This window comes from Copadichromis virginalis, linkage group LG3 (genome assembly GCF_057382275.1).
Source record: "Copadichromis virginalis isolate Kocher_CV1m ecotype Utaka linkage group LG3, C_Virginalis_male_GT1.1, whole genome shotgun sequence".
NCBI lineage: Eukaryota > Metazoa > Chordata > Actinopteri > Cichliformes > Cichlidae > Copadichromis > Copadichromis virginalis.
The window spans coordinates 992539-1006597 of NC_140620.1; the positions used below are offsets into that span (position 1 = coordinate 992539).

The window sequence follows — 14059 nt, forward strand, 5'->3', positions numbered from 1 at the left end:
TGACAAACTGTACAAGACAAAACCTCTGCTGTTTTATCATCTGCACAACAAATGTAGTCTCTGTGAAAGACACGTGGTCATCATGATCATCTCATTATAATCATATAATTAAACATTCTTCATTTAACTCAACTTAAGTTGGTGTTAAATCCAGAGAAATCCAAGTTCATGTTATTCTCAAATGGCAAAGAGTTGTTAGCTACGTCTCCTAAGATTAAAACAATTCAAGGATCTGAAATTGAAATGGTCACATCTTACAAGTATCTAGGGATCATTATAGATCAGAATTTGTCATTTAGGACTCACATTCAAAGGCTTGTGTCGAAGTTAAAACTAAAACTAGGTTACTTTTTTAGAAACCAATCCTGTTTCTCCCTCCAAGTGAGAAAACATTTGATTCGTTCAACCTTTTTACCTTTATTGGATTATGGTGACCTGCTTTTTATGAATGCACCTGCCCACTACCTAAAGAGGTTGGATACTGTGTACCATTGTGCTTTACGTTTTATTACTGGCTATGGAAGTCGTGTACATCATTGTTCTCTGTATGCTGCTGCTAAATGTCCATCTTTGCATATTCGCAGACTCTCCCATTGGTTGATTTTTATCTATAAATCTCTCCTTGGGCTGGTTCCATCTTATTTATGTGTTTATATGTGTAAAAACCACAACCAATACAACCTTCGTTCGAACAAAATCATACAATTGATTGTCCCAAAAATCAGAACAGAATTGGGGAAAAGGGCTTTTAAATACGCTGCCCCTGCTTCCTGGAATAATCTGCAGAAGGAACTGAAATGATCAGAATTGGTTACCTTGGGAGAGTTTAAGTCTGTCTTAAAGGAACGAGAGAACAGCTCTTTTACTCAGTGTGATTGTTTTTAATGTACTCTTTTTGTATTTGATCTGTTATTGTATATTTTACACATGTTTGTATGGGATATTGTATTTGTTTTAAATGTTATATACCTATGTGGTATGTGACTTTTGTTGCTATGATGCCAGGTCTCTCTTGGAAATGAGATTTTTAATCTCAATGAGATTTTTTACCTGGATAAATAAAGAATTATATATTAACTCATTCACTGCCAGCCATTTTCAAATCAGGTAACTCCCCACTGCCAAGGTTTTTGAGCATTTTTACTCATTTTTGAAGAGCTTTTTTTGAAGAGTTTTTCAATTGACGTCTATAGACGTCAATGGCAGTGAATGAGTTAATTGTTTTATTATGAGGAAGTTGTTCAAAGCTGCAGATGAATCATGTTGAAGTCGTCTCCTCGTTTTTATTCTCCTGGTGATCAGAGAGAGGATCTGAAACTGCTGCAGTCTGCACTCTTTAAATTCAGGACCACAAACACCTTTAACAGTTCAAACAGCAACAGAAGCAAAGATGATGATTACTCACTACATCGTGTATTTGTGACCAAAGCATCATGCTGTTGTTTTATATTCCTGCTGTGTAACATCATTAATGTTACTGAGCTGCAGAGCAGTGAGGACACGAGCATCATTACTCTCCAGAGAAATCTGATTTTCAGGATGGCCTCTTGTCTTTCTGCCTCTTCCTCATGGGCTCACTCCAATAACTAAATTCATCAAACATCCTACTATCGCTGAACGACTGCTCATAGAGGGTCATATGATTGTTGGGTTTGCTCTGGTAGGGTCTTTAATGAGCAGAGTCATAGTCAGCCTGTGCTCTCTGAGGTGCTGCTTTCACACACTGAGCTGTGATGGACTGAGAAGGACAGCTGGGACACTTCATGAAGGACCTTTGTGAGCCGGACACACAGCAGCACGCTGACGTGAGAACAGGAAGTGATGAAAGCGGGCATCTCTCCGTAGCTCAGAGCCCACGTGCTCAGTCTACATCCAGACACCATGAAGCCAGCAGCCACCCCTCTGCTCCTCCTCCTCGGTGAGTCCCTCACTCATTTATTTCCAGCAGAGACTCTAACAGCAGCTCACAGTCTGTATATTATAACATAATATAACATATATAATATGTCAACATGGTAATTAATCTATTATTAGACAAAACTGGCTACATCTTATCATCCATCTTCATTACAGTCATAGTGACAGGTTTATGGCTGTTTACAGGGTCAGAAAGCTGTCATGACAGCTTTTTAATAAGAATGAATTAATTACTGGATATTTGTATGACTTTAGAAAAGGCTGCACTCCCAAGTATCAGGTATAAACTCCACTAATTAGGAGTTTCTACAACTTGAGACAGTTTGTGCTGTTAAAACAAACAATACATCGATTTTAAATACCAAGTGCATAAACAGTATATTTGTTTTGTTTTTTACAGTGATGTGTCAGCTCATTTTTAAAAGTAACTGTGTTACATGGCTGGCCTGATCTGAACCTGAGTGATAGTCTGTTATTGGACTTTTGTGCACAGAATCACAGTTTGTCTATAATGAACACCATGTCCATAAGTGCACATGACACCAAGACACCCCAGGTCACAAATGCACAGCCATAATTTTGTAATGGTGTCACCAGATGAGCAGCTGTATGTCTTGTAAAGACAAGAGCTGAGCTGTCAACTGATAACCACTTGGTGGTGAGTTGGATCAGATGGTGGGGGAGGATGCTCAGCAGGCCTGGTTCACCTAAACAGATAGTGAGGGTGTGCTGGGAATGCCTAGCAAAGGCCGCATCCCATGACATCTTCAACTCTAGCAGAACCACATCAGTATTTCAAATGAGGCTGAGAACATTGAGTTTGAATGGGTCACCCTCAGTTTCTTAGGGGCCAATAAGGTCAATTTGACCCCATATACATTAATGTCAAACCAAGAAACATGACTGTTAACATAATGTTTGATGTGAAGGCTTTTAAATAGTTAAAAGTTGAAATGTAAATTGTTGATTTCTGTATTTTATAATATATTTATTGCATTTTATGTGGAGTGAATGAATAAAAGTATATTTTTGCCTCATAACTTTTGCACTGTCCACTTCCTGCTGTGACAAAACAAATTTCCCACGTGTGGGACTAATAAAGGTTATCTTATCTTATCTTATCTTATCTTATCTTATCTTTACGGTGGCCCCCTAGAGACAAAGCACGTACAAACTCTGAAGCACGTGCAAATTTTCCTGCTTGGAATTGTATACAATTGCATTGGATTCACTGCATGAATAAACTTTCTGAATCCTTTATCATCCACAACAGAAAATAGTTGTGGATGATGCTATGCAGATGACGCCGATGAAGCCAGATAACACACACCAATGAGTTAAACTGCAGGAATGTCTTAAAGACATAAAGACCTGGATGGCCGCTAACTTTCTGCTTCTTAATTCAGATCAAACTGAGGTTATTGTACTCGGCCCTGAAAAGCTTAGAAATATGGTATCTAACCAGATTCTTACTCTGGATGGCATTACCTTGGCCTCCAGTAACACTGTGAGGAACCTTGGAGTCATTGTTGACCAGGACATGTCCTTCAATGCACATATTAAACAAATATGTAAGACTACTTTCTTCCATTTGTGCAACATCTCTAAAGTTAGAAATATCCTGTCTCAGAGTGACGCTGAAAAACTAGTTCATGCATTTATTACTTCCAGGCTGGACGACTGTAATTCATTATTATCAGGATGTCCTAAAAACTCCCTGAAAAGCCTTCAGCTGATCCAAAATGCTGCAGCAAGAGTCCTGACAGGGACTAGAAAGAGAGAGCAGATTTCTCCTGTTTTGGCTTCCTGTTAAATCCAGAATTCAAAATCCTGCTCCTCACATACAAGGTCTTAAATAATCAGGCCCCATCTTATCTTAATGACCTTGTAGTACCATATCACCCTATTAGAGCTCTTCGCTCTCGCTCTGCAGGCCTACTTGTTGTTCCTAGAGTATTTAAAAGTAGAATGGGAGGCAGAGCCTTCAGTTTTCAGGCCCCTCTTCTGTGGAACCAGCTTCCAGTTTGGATTCAGGAGACAGACACTATCTCTACTTTTAAGATTAGGCTTCAAACTTTCCTTTTTGCTAAAGCATATAGTTAGGGCTGGACCAGGTGACCCTGAATCCTCCCTTAGTTATGCTGCAATAGACGTAGGCTGCCGGGGATTCCCATGATGCATGTCTTTCATCCTGTTTTCCTTCTCTCACCCCAACCAATCACAGCACTCCATACTGTACAGTAATGCCACTGTTTTGCACATGTCTCAACTCTGTATATTTTTATATATTTTATTTTATTGTTTGCTCTATTTAATTTGTAAAATATGTGTATACACACACATTGGAAAACATTTAGTATACACATCCAGAAATGCATATACTATTATATACTGTACATATATTTATTAGTTTCAGATTAGCCATTCTTGTATTTTGCTTGTTTACATTATTGTATTTTGCACAACTCTGTTGCTTGTGGGGCTCGCACACAAGAATTTCACTCACATGTGCTGTACCAATGTACCTGCACATGTGATGTGACAATAAAAGTGATTTGATTTGATTTGATTTGAGATGGCCCCGCCCCTCCCTGAGCCTGGTTCTGTCGGAGGTTTCTTCCTGTTAAAAGGGAGTTTTTCCTTCCCACTGTCGCCAAAGTGCTTGCTCATAGGGGGTCATATGATTGTTGGGTTTTTCCTCTCTATCTATTATTGTACAATCTACTGTACAATATAAAGCGCCTTGAAGCAACTGTTGTTGTGATTTGGTGGTATATAAATAAAATTGAATTGAATTGAATAGTACCTTGTGTGCCCGCTCCGGAAAATTTCCTGGAGCCGTGCTCAGGCTGTTTTTCCCCAGCCAACCAAAGAGACTTTTTCCTTTGGACTCTGCCGCTGCACATGTGGTGTGAATCTTGTTTTCATGCTTAATTATCATTGTGTCCTAGCCAATCCTAGTGCTTCATAGCTTTGTCTTCTTTCTCAGCATTCCTAGTAGTAGTTTTGTCTCGTAGTTCTTGCCAGTATTTAGTTACAAGTTCTTAGTGCTCTAATAGGAAGTTTTGCGTTGGTTTAGTAAATTAAAGGGTCCAGAGGCCAATTGTTTTCCCTCTCGTCCTTAGTTCATGTGTAGTGTTTCATTTTCGTTCACCACTTTCAATGTGTGCCACTTTTTAGTGCCAAAATAAATTGTTTCTTTTCACTGTACCTCCGAGCATCCTTGTGGTGTCTGCATTTGACAGAAGTACCCAGTGAAAATTAAAAATCTTTCAGGTTGGTCAGATTGCAGGTCACTGACAGCCTCATACAGCTTGCGTAGAGCTTCCTTAGCTTCAGGGGGAATGTACACTGCCACAATAACAATGATACTGAACTCCCTTGGCAAATAATAGGGCCTTCACATCTCTGCCATAAATTCCTTCAGCAGAGCACTGCTTGTTGATTATACCTGTGTTGATTTAAACATACAGGCCACCGCCGCCGTGTCCTTTTCCAGATATACCGGCATTCCTGGATATTGTGTTGCCCCATTAGCTGAATGTCCACGTGGGAGATCGTGTCATTCAGCCAAGTTTCCATGAAGATAAACACACAGTGTAGGAGCCATATGAGTTGTTCCTTTTTTGGATTAAGAGGGTTGGTTTTAAATGCACACTCTGTATTGGTGCACGGGTGTTGGGCGTGACTCATGGGTGTATTAGGTGATAAATGTGGTTGCACTCACATGAAGGACAAGGGAGACTTAACAGGGGTTGGATACACAAGGGGAATCTAATAAACAAATGATCTTATATAACCTAATGAACTTAAACATAAACCATAAACATAGAAAATAAACTAAAACTTAAAACGCTGGGTCGAAAGACCCTGGATCGTGACAGTAAGACTTTGTGAGTTGCAGTTCTTGTGTTTGTGAAATCTGCGCGTTTGTTTAAAAGTTGATCCTATGTGCTGATTTTGTATAGTGGACAGTACCATGTGGAATAAAAGGAACAAATAGTACATAAGTGCATTAATGTGTTTATTGCTGAGCATCATCAGCGTTCTCATGTTTGGCCTGCCGTGCCCGTTGGGTGGAGGAGCCGCAATACACAGTACGAAGTACAGGCCAAGAAGGTGGTGTGGCAGCAATCATCCACACCAGTCTATCAGTCAACAAAAGCCCCAGACAGACTTTTAATTCATTTGAAAGCCTGATCCGCAGAAAGGAGGGGGGCTTGCCATTGTTGTTAACAGCCGGTGATGCAACCCTGCTCACAGCTGCTGCTCGGTGCTGTTGCGTTTTTAACTCCTCCACTGCTGACCAGTTTCCAGCTGTTTTTAACCAGAACTGTAAAAGTTTTTATGCAGCCAGACTGGGGAACTGAGCTCATGGTTTTATTCCACTTGTCAGACTGCCTTGGACACTGTGGCGCCATTAAAAACCAGACTACCTAAAACTAAATCTGAGCCCTGGCTGAACGACATGATCCGAGCTGTCAGACGCGAGTGTCGTTGAGCTGAGCACAAGTCGAAAACGGACAAACTACAAGTGTCATTTCAGATGCTGAAGGACTTTTGGGGACAATATCAAAGAACTGTAAAAGATGCCAAAAGAAAACACTTATCTGACATTATTCTGTCAAACTGTCACAATCCCTATGTTTTATTTAAAACTATTAACTCTGTTCTTAGTGCACCACATATTGACTGTATCGAGCCCTCATCTGAAGCCTGTGAAAGTTTATTACACATTTTTATTGAGAATCAAATCTCTCCCCTTCTGCTCATGACCCATCAGTCTCTGCTTCCTGCGCTGCTGTCTTTAAAAGGCTTGAGCCCGGGTCGTTTTAAGTCTGCAGGGTCTCCAAACCATGCTGTTCCTCCTTGACTTTTAAAAGAGGCGTTACCTACAGTCGGACCTTTGGTTCTCGAGTTGGTAAACCACAGTTTGATGTCAGGTGTAGTCTCTAAAGATTTTAAACATGCAGTAGTCAATCCCCCTGATTAAAAAAACTGCTCTTGATCCTACGGTTCTTGCAAATTACAGGCCTATCTCCAAACCACCTTTTCTTTCCAAAATTCTTGAAAAGTTAGTTCACAGCCAATTAATGACCTTCCTGGAAAAGCAAAATGTGTCTGTGTGCATGGGTGTTGGACTTCCTCACTGGCAGAACTCAGGTGGTGAGGGTGGGTAGATGCGTCTCTAACAGCATCACCATCAACACAGGAGCACCTCAGGGATGTGTCCTCTCGCCACTGCTCTACTCCCTCTACACTTCAGACTGTGTGGCCACCCATGGCTCCAACACCATTGTGAAGTTTGCTGACGACACAGTGATGTTGGGCGCCATCTCCAACAACGATGAGGCGGCCTACATGGATGAAGTGAAGAATGTTATGCAGTACATTTGCATAACAGTACATTATGCAAATGTACTGTTAGGGTCCTAACCCCTAACCCTAACAGTACATTTGCATAATGTACTGTTTATAATCTTATAAACAGTACATTTGGATAATGACTGAAACTAGCACCACTGCACCACTCGCAGCCATTCCCCAACTCTCTGTGAATGGTACTCATGGTTTTTGATCAGTTGTTGTTGATCAATGGTCATGACAATATGCGTACCAATGATCAAGGAACTGACCTCCCAGCCCATTCGTTCCTTCAGTGGTGCTGGTTTCAGTCATTATGCAAATGTCCTGTTTATAAGATTGGGGAAACCTGCAGTCAGCTGAGACTGAAGAAGTCACCTGGATGAGTGACGAAACGTTTCTCCCACTGAAAACGCTACGTCCAGATGAACAGAATCAACTTTTGGGGATTTACTTACCTTGATTATTGAGCATTTAACAAGAAATGCAATAGTTACATCTTTTGTACAGTAAAATAATAAATAACAATGTTTCACAGTTTAGACTAAAATTTCACTCATATATGCCACCTCTGTAATATTCTAGATATTTGTAATCGAGCGATATATAAATATTAAAAATATATAATATTTCATATATGTGTAGGGGAATGGCTATTATATCTCCACAATGTAGTAGTATGTAGTAATAGTATGAAGCTAAGTGAACAAACTGATGCACTTCTGTGATGGTCCGCGGTGTATGCCATTCCGCCACTTGTTGAACTATCAGGGGATCTGTGGAAATACCTCCAGCAGAGATGATCTGGCCCAGATTGGCAACCTGCTCCAGGAACAAGCAGCATTTTGATGGCTTCAGTTTTAGGTTGGCTCCACACAATCTGATGAACACTTGCTCGAGCTGCTCCAGCATCTGGGTGCCATCCTGACCCAGGACAATGATGTCATTAAGGTACACTAAGCAGGTCTCCCACAGCAGCCCGGGCAGGACTCTGTTGATTTAGCCTTTGGAATCTGGCTGGTGCATTGCATAGTCCAAAAAGCATCACATTCCACTCGAACAATCCCTTACAGGTACAAAAATGCAGGTGCTTTCTATTGCCAGTATCCTGATATCAGGTCTAGTGTACTGAAGTAGTTGGCAGTGGAAAGCGTGTCAAGGGTATCCTGGATGCATGGCAGGGGATAAGCGTCTTTAAGAGTGCGCTCATTTAGTGGTCTATAGTCCACACACAGTCTGAGACTGATATTTCTTTTTCACCATAACAATTGGAGCAGCTAGCTATTGCTAGGCTGAGTTAGCCCAGTCGCAGGCTCTGCTGTACATGCTGGTCGGCCGCTATTTGTTTGTCTCCTGCCATCCTGCATGGCGGGTGCTTAACTGGTGGCACTGACATGGTCAAGATGTCATGCTGGACGACACTGGTGCAACCAAGGTCATTTGGGCCAGTGAGAAGACATCACCATAGGACCCCAGCAGGCCTGCTAGTCCCCAACGGGCAACGTGTGTCAAACCGGGGCTGCTCTCAGCATACAGGGCCTGCAAATGGCTTGGCACAAAAGCAGGGGCAGTGCTATCAAGCTTGAGGGCTGCCAAGACCCTTGGTGGGTAATTCGCCAACCCCTCCAGGACTTGCACAGGCTGAAGAACCCCAGCCACGGCAACCCACTTTAAAGTAACAGCCCCAGGGTTAAAGACTCTGATCAGGATGCTAGAGGGTTTGCAAGGCTGCACAACTACGTGAGCCACCAGCACTTTGTGTTTCTCCACAAAACCCTTCATGGGGCTTTGTGGGGTCTATCAGTTCACACTGTTACCCCTACTCCCCAAATACAGTGCAGTGGGCTCCAACAGTATACTCAGAACGAGCATCACATACACCTTGGGCTGCCATGAGAGTTTTTTTTATTCCCTTTTAATTCCTGTCACGGGGCTGGGCAGCCTGTACTGAACAGGACTCAGGTGCAGAAACCCAGAGCAGAGACAGCAGATGATGTAACAATTTATTAGGCTTAAGTTCAAAAAAGAAAACGTAGCAAAGACAAAAAAAACAATAAGACGTGGAGTTTGGATGAGGCGTGGCCTGGGGAACGTGGCTAGGGAATGAGGCCTGAGATGCGGAGTGGAGCTGAGTAGGGAACAGTCACACTGAAGAGAGAAGATAGGGAGGTAGTGAAGGCAGCTCTGAAGTGGCCAGTTGTAAGAGCAGCAATTCTTACTTGCAGTAGGGGACATGGAGTGTTGAGAGGGGGGTGATGAGAATCCAGGGGAGGCTGAGTGGCGTGGAAAGGCTGGCCTGAGATCCAGGGCTTCAGATGGAGTGTGATGGCAGGAGGGCAGGCAGGTGAGGCACAGAGAGATTTTCAGAATGATTGCTTGGTACCCTGAGTCCGGAGGTGGAGCGTGAGCCAAAGTGAATCCAGCAACTGCAGCACAAGAGAGTCGTGTTAACAAGATAGATCACAGCAAGAACTTGAAGTATAAGGCCTGTTACCAACATGTGTTGATGACGAACTGGCAGTGAATGAAGCTCAACGTGTGGTTTAAATCCCTCTGGCTTGATTGCCTGCAATAGGCTCCAGGTGTGCAGGAGCTGGAGTTGGCCCTGCCCAGGGGCGGATCCCAGGTAAGTTCAGGAGCCTTATGGAAATTCCAGCCACCCACTGCAGACCATGACAATTCCTTTCTTTTCCGTTTCTTCTTATTATCCAGACAGCTCACTTTTGCAGCTTTGTCCTTCATAACTGGTACCAGTAAAATACACAGCATTGAGTCTGGTAGTCTTCCATGAATCATAAACCCTGTGAAGCAGAGTGCTAGAAGAGGAACTAGCCTTAAACTTAAACTGTTTTAAATGTGATCCAACCCTGAAGCTTTATTATCAGATAACTATGAATGAATTCATATATGTCACGGCTGCCGAGGCGAGCCGTGTGGTGTTGGAGGGAAAGAGGACCCAAAATGCAGGCAGTAGATTGATGATGCAAGTGACGTTTATTTCCAAGTGATGGAGTTACAGAACGGGCAGTGAGTACAGTAGCTGGGAAGTGCAAATCGCAACAAATTAAAAAACCGCAACAAAATACAAAAAGCCCACAACAAAATCCTAAACCAACCAACCAAAAATCCTGGCCACGCCCCCTCTCGTGACATCACGCTTGTGTCACTTCCGGTATTTCAGACAATCCCTTTCCGTCAAGGATTTTTAATTTGTTGTGGGGTTTTTTAATTTGTTGCGATTTGCACTTCCCAGCCACCGTAAGTGAGGAATGACAAATGACTAAAGAAACCTAAACTGGGAAAACTAAATAACAAACCTGAGAACATACGAAATAGGGTGCGGGGCAGAGAGAGGAACGAAACACCTTGGAACACAGACGAGCCGACAACAAGCACAGACCGACACCCACTATATATACACACACAAACAAGGAGACCAGGTAATGACATACAGGTGGGAGCACAGCTGATTCTAATACACAAGACGACCTGAGGATACAAGCTGAACACAATGACAACAGACGGAGACCTTCAGAATAAAACAGGAAACCCAGAACACGAACAGGGCACAAGGGGAGGACACAGAATACCAAAATCAGAATAACTAGAACAGAGGAAAATAATCATAAAACACAAAACGCTGGGTCAACGGCCCAGCACCATGACAATATACTTCATGTGTCCTTACACTTATTGTGTCATTACTCATGTCAGAATTGTCCTCATATGATTCACTTTTTATACAGTAAAACAACGCGCTGTAATGCTCTCCTGACAGGGTTTTGTAGGCGGACTCAGGCGCAGACCAGGAGACCTTTGAAAAAGCTGACAGTGCGTTTATTTACAGTGATTTCACCAGGTGATAATATATACGAAGTGTTTGGGAGAGGGGTCCATGGCTCCAGGGTCCGAGGGGAAGGGGAAGGGTCCGAAAACACACTCCACTCTCTCAGCAACGATCCCCTTCCTTTTCCTCCAATGCTCCTCTCGCTCACTCGCTCACTCAACGATACAGGGACGGGTCCAGGGAAGATCTACAAACACAGAAAAATCTATTTAGTACAAGGTCGCATGAAGACTAATACTCTCAAACTTGCAGATCACAGAATAACTGACGCTGGTGGCTCAACGTTCCAGCAACGAGTAGCCAAAGAATCTGCTCTCAGCTCATTTTGAGTTATGAAGCGAACAGCATATTTATATCTGACATTCACACATTTTTTCTGTTCAAATTCTGGGCCTTGTTTAGGTCTTCCAGCCATGGCCCAACATTTATAAGCTACACAAGCTTCATCATGGTACATGGCTACATGTTCTTTCCAGGTCTGATGTTAGGTTTCTTAGGCTTATATTGTTTATCAAGCAGTGTACCACATTCATACAGAGCAGTCACTATATCATCATACATGGAGCAGAGTTCATGTTTATGCACAGCATTCTTACAGTTGACATCCTTGCACAAAACAGCTTCTTTGGGCAAAGAAATGTTGTTCAGACGTATATCGGTATTACTATGATAAGCTAAGACGTCCCCTTCACCATATTGGTAGCAATATTAGCAATATTGTTTCCAGTTGTTGCTGGCATTTATCCCACATTCACAGTAAAACCAAAAGGTATATGATCTGACACAGTTACCTCATACCTAATAGTCATGTTTGCTAAAGCTGCATGTCCATCAGCTGTACAGATACAGTGGTCCAATCATGATGTACTATGCCAGGCTTCACTTATGTATGTATAGCTGTCTGCAGGCAGCAACACTTTGGTAGACAAGATAAGATTATTATCTTCACAAAAGTGGGCTAAGTGGTTAGCAAACTGAGAACTGGTGTCTGTGAGATCAGCATTAAAATCACATAAATATTAAGAATAATAAAGCTACTATTATTCTGTGTATATTGTATACCAATACACCGGTCTACATCCAGTCTAATGGGCTATCACAGGGTCTTTTTTGTCCTAAAGAAACTGTTGGACATTATGAACAATGCTGGGCATCGTCTGCACACTTTTCACTGTGCAATTTTTATTCTATATTCAGCGGTGCAATAGACTCAGAATAGTTGAAATGTGCACTTCCCTGATTATTCCTATTGTTGGATTTATATTTTATTATTGTCATTTGTATTGGGAAATATTTATCCATATATGCTTAGAGGTGTATAATCAATTGTGTAGTGATAGGATGTGTGATCCTTAGGAGTCTGCAACGACTTTGTTTGCATTCCAGAGTGTTCTGGCTTTCACACCCACATCCTGGGAGCATGGGAGAGGTCGTACCTGCTCTTTGTTTTATGGCAGGATAAACGTATCTATGTCTGTTTTACTCTAAGTGCCTTTTGTTTAGATGAACTGCTCGACTTCCAGGCCAGCAGATTTTGGGAAGTCATTTATGGGGTCACAGCTTCACCCCACACACACACACACACACACATACACACATACACACACAGGTACTCTTTGTTCACATGTATATCTATATAAGATATCCTATGTTAATGAACCTATGCATATTCATGTAACCTCAATAAAGAGCAGTGTTACGAGGAAGCAGACAAGAGCAGCTGGGGTCAAGCGAAGGAACGGCGCTTGTCATGGTTTTATCTAATCTAATGTTGGAGAGCATCTAAATTCTCCCTGCTGTCCTCCACGGTGTTGGGAAGGATTATGCAGATGTATTTAGGTGCCTATCAGATTTTGTGGTCTAATCTGAGTGTTAAAACATGTTCAATTCTGAGCTAACATTCACTTTTTCCTCCAAGACTCTGGTGTCTAATGCCACCTCTCTGCTCACACTCAGCTCCCTCATAACTGTTCTAACTTTCATGTGATTTTGTAATGACTGCAGGCCCATCAGTGTGACTGTCACAGACATCTGCTTATCTGTTTGGTCCTGTTCACAGAGAGGAAAAAGCTCCTCACCTGTGCAGGTACACAAGGTGGAGGAGCCTCTGACCTTTAGTGACCTCTGACCTTTAGTGACCTCTGTCCTCCTGTTGCAGGTGTGTGTGTGCTGCTGCTGTCTGCACTGACTGTTTCTGCAGGTGAGGAGATGAAGTGAAAACAATCAGTGAGACTCCAACAAGAACACAAATACACTTACTGTGTGTGTGTGTGTGTGCGTGTGTGCGTGTGTGCGTGTGTGCGTCTGTGTGTGTGCGTGTGCGTGTGTGTGTGTGTGTGTGTGTGTGTGTCCTCCAGTGTCTCTGTCTGTCTGTCCAAACCTTCAGCAGGTCTTCAGAGGATCTTTAGTGTCTCTGAGTTGTGTTGATGATGGACAGACAGCTGATGGATGGACAGTGAAGAGGACCAGAGGAGGACTCACTGAGGACTGTGGAGCAGCTGCAGACTTTGGGAGGCTTCTTGGTTCCTACTCTGTTGTGGCTGTTTGTCCTCCCAGTGAAACCTTCTGGTGTGAGGACTCCTCTGGACAGCAGAGTGACAACGTCTCCCTCAGTGTCCAATCAGACACTACAGGTGAGATGTTCCAGCTGTGTCTCTGTCTCTGTGTGACTCTGCTCTCATTAACTCTGTTTGTCTCTGATGGTCAGATATAGATGTCATCCTGGAGATCCCTGCACTTCCTGTGAGGACAGGAAGTGATGTCATTCTGCGCTGCAGACAGAGGAATGGTGACACGGTCGCAGCTTATTTCAACATCAAAGGAAGTCGCCATGGTCCTAAACGAGAGCACATCATCACTAACATCACGCAGGCTGATGAAGGTCTCTACTGTTCTACTGAACAGGGTAGAAAGTCTCCTCAGAGCTCTCTG

The 14059-nt window shown here is 42.7% G+C and overlaps 1 long non-coding RNA gene across 1 annotated transcript; it reads left to right on the forward strand.

The window, feature by feature from the left end:
* The first annotated feature begins 1858 nt into the window (after nt 1-1858).
* LOC146712196 (uncharacterized) lies at nt 1859-13755 on the forward strand. Its single transcript, XR_014919022.1, has 3 exons — nt 1859-1918; nt 13287-13328; nt 13486-13755. It is a non-coding gene; the product is annotated as an uncharacterized LOC146712196 (long non-coding RNA).
* The last annotated feature ends 304 nt before the right edge of the window (nt 13756-14059 follow it).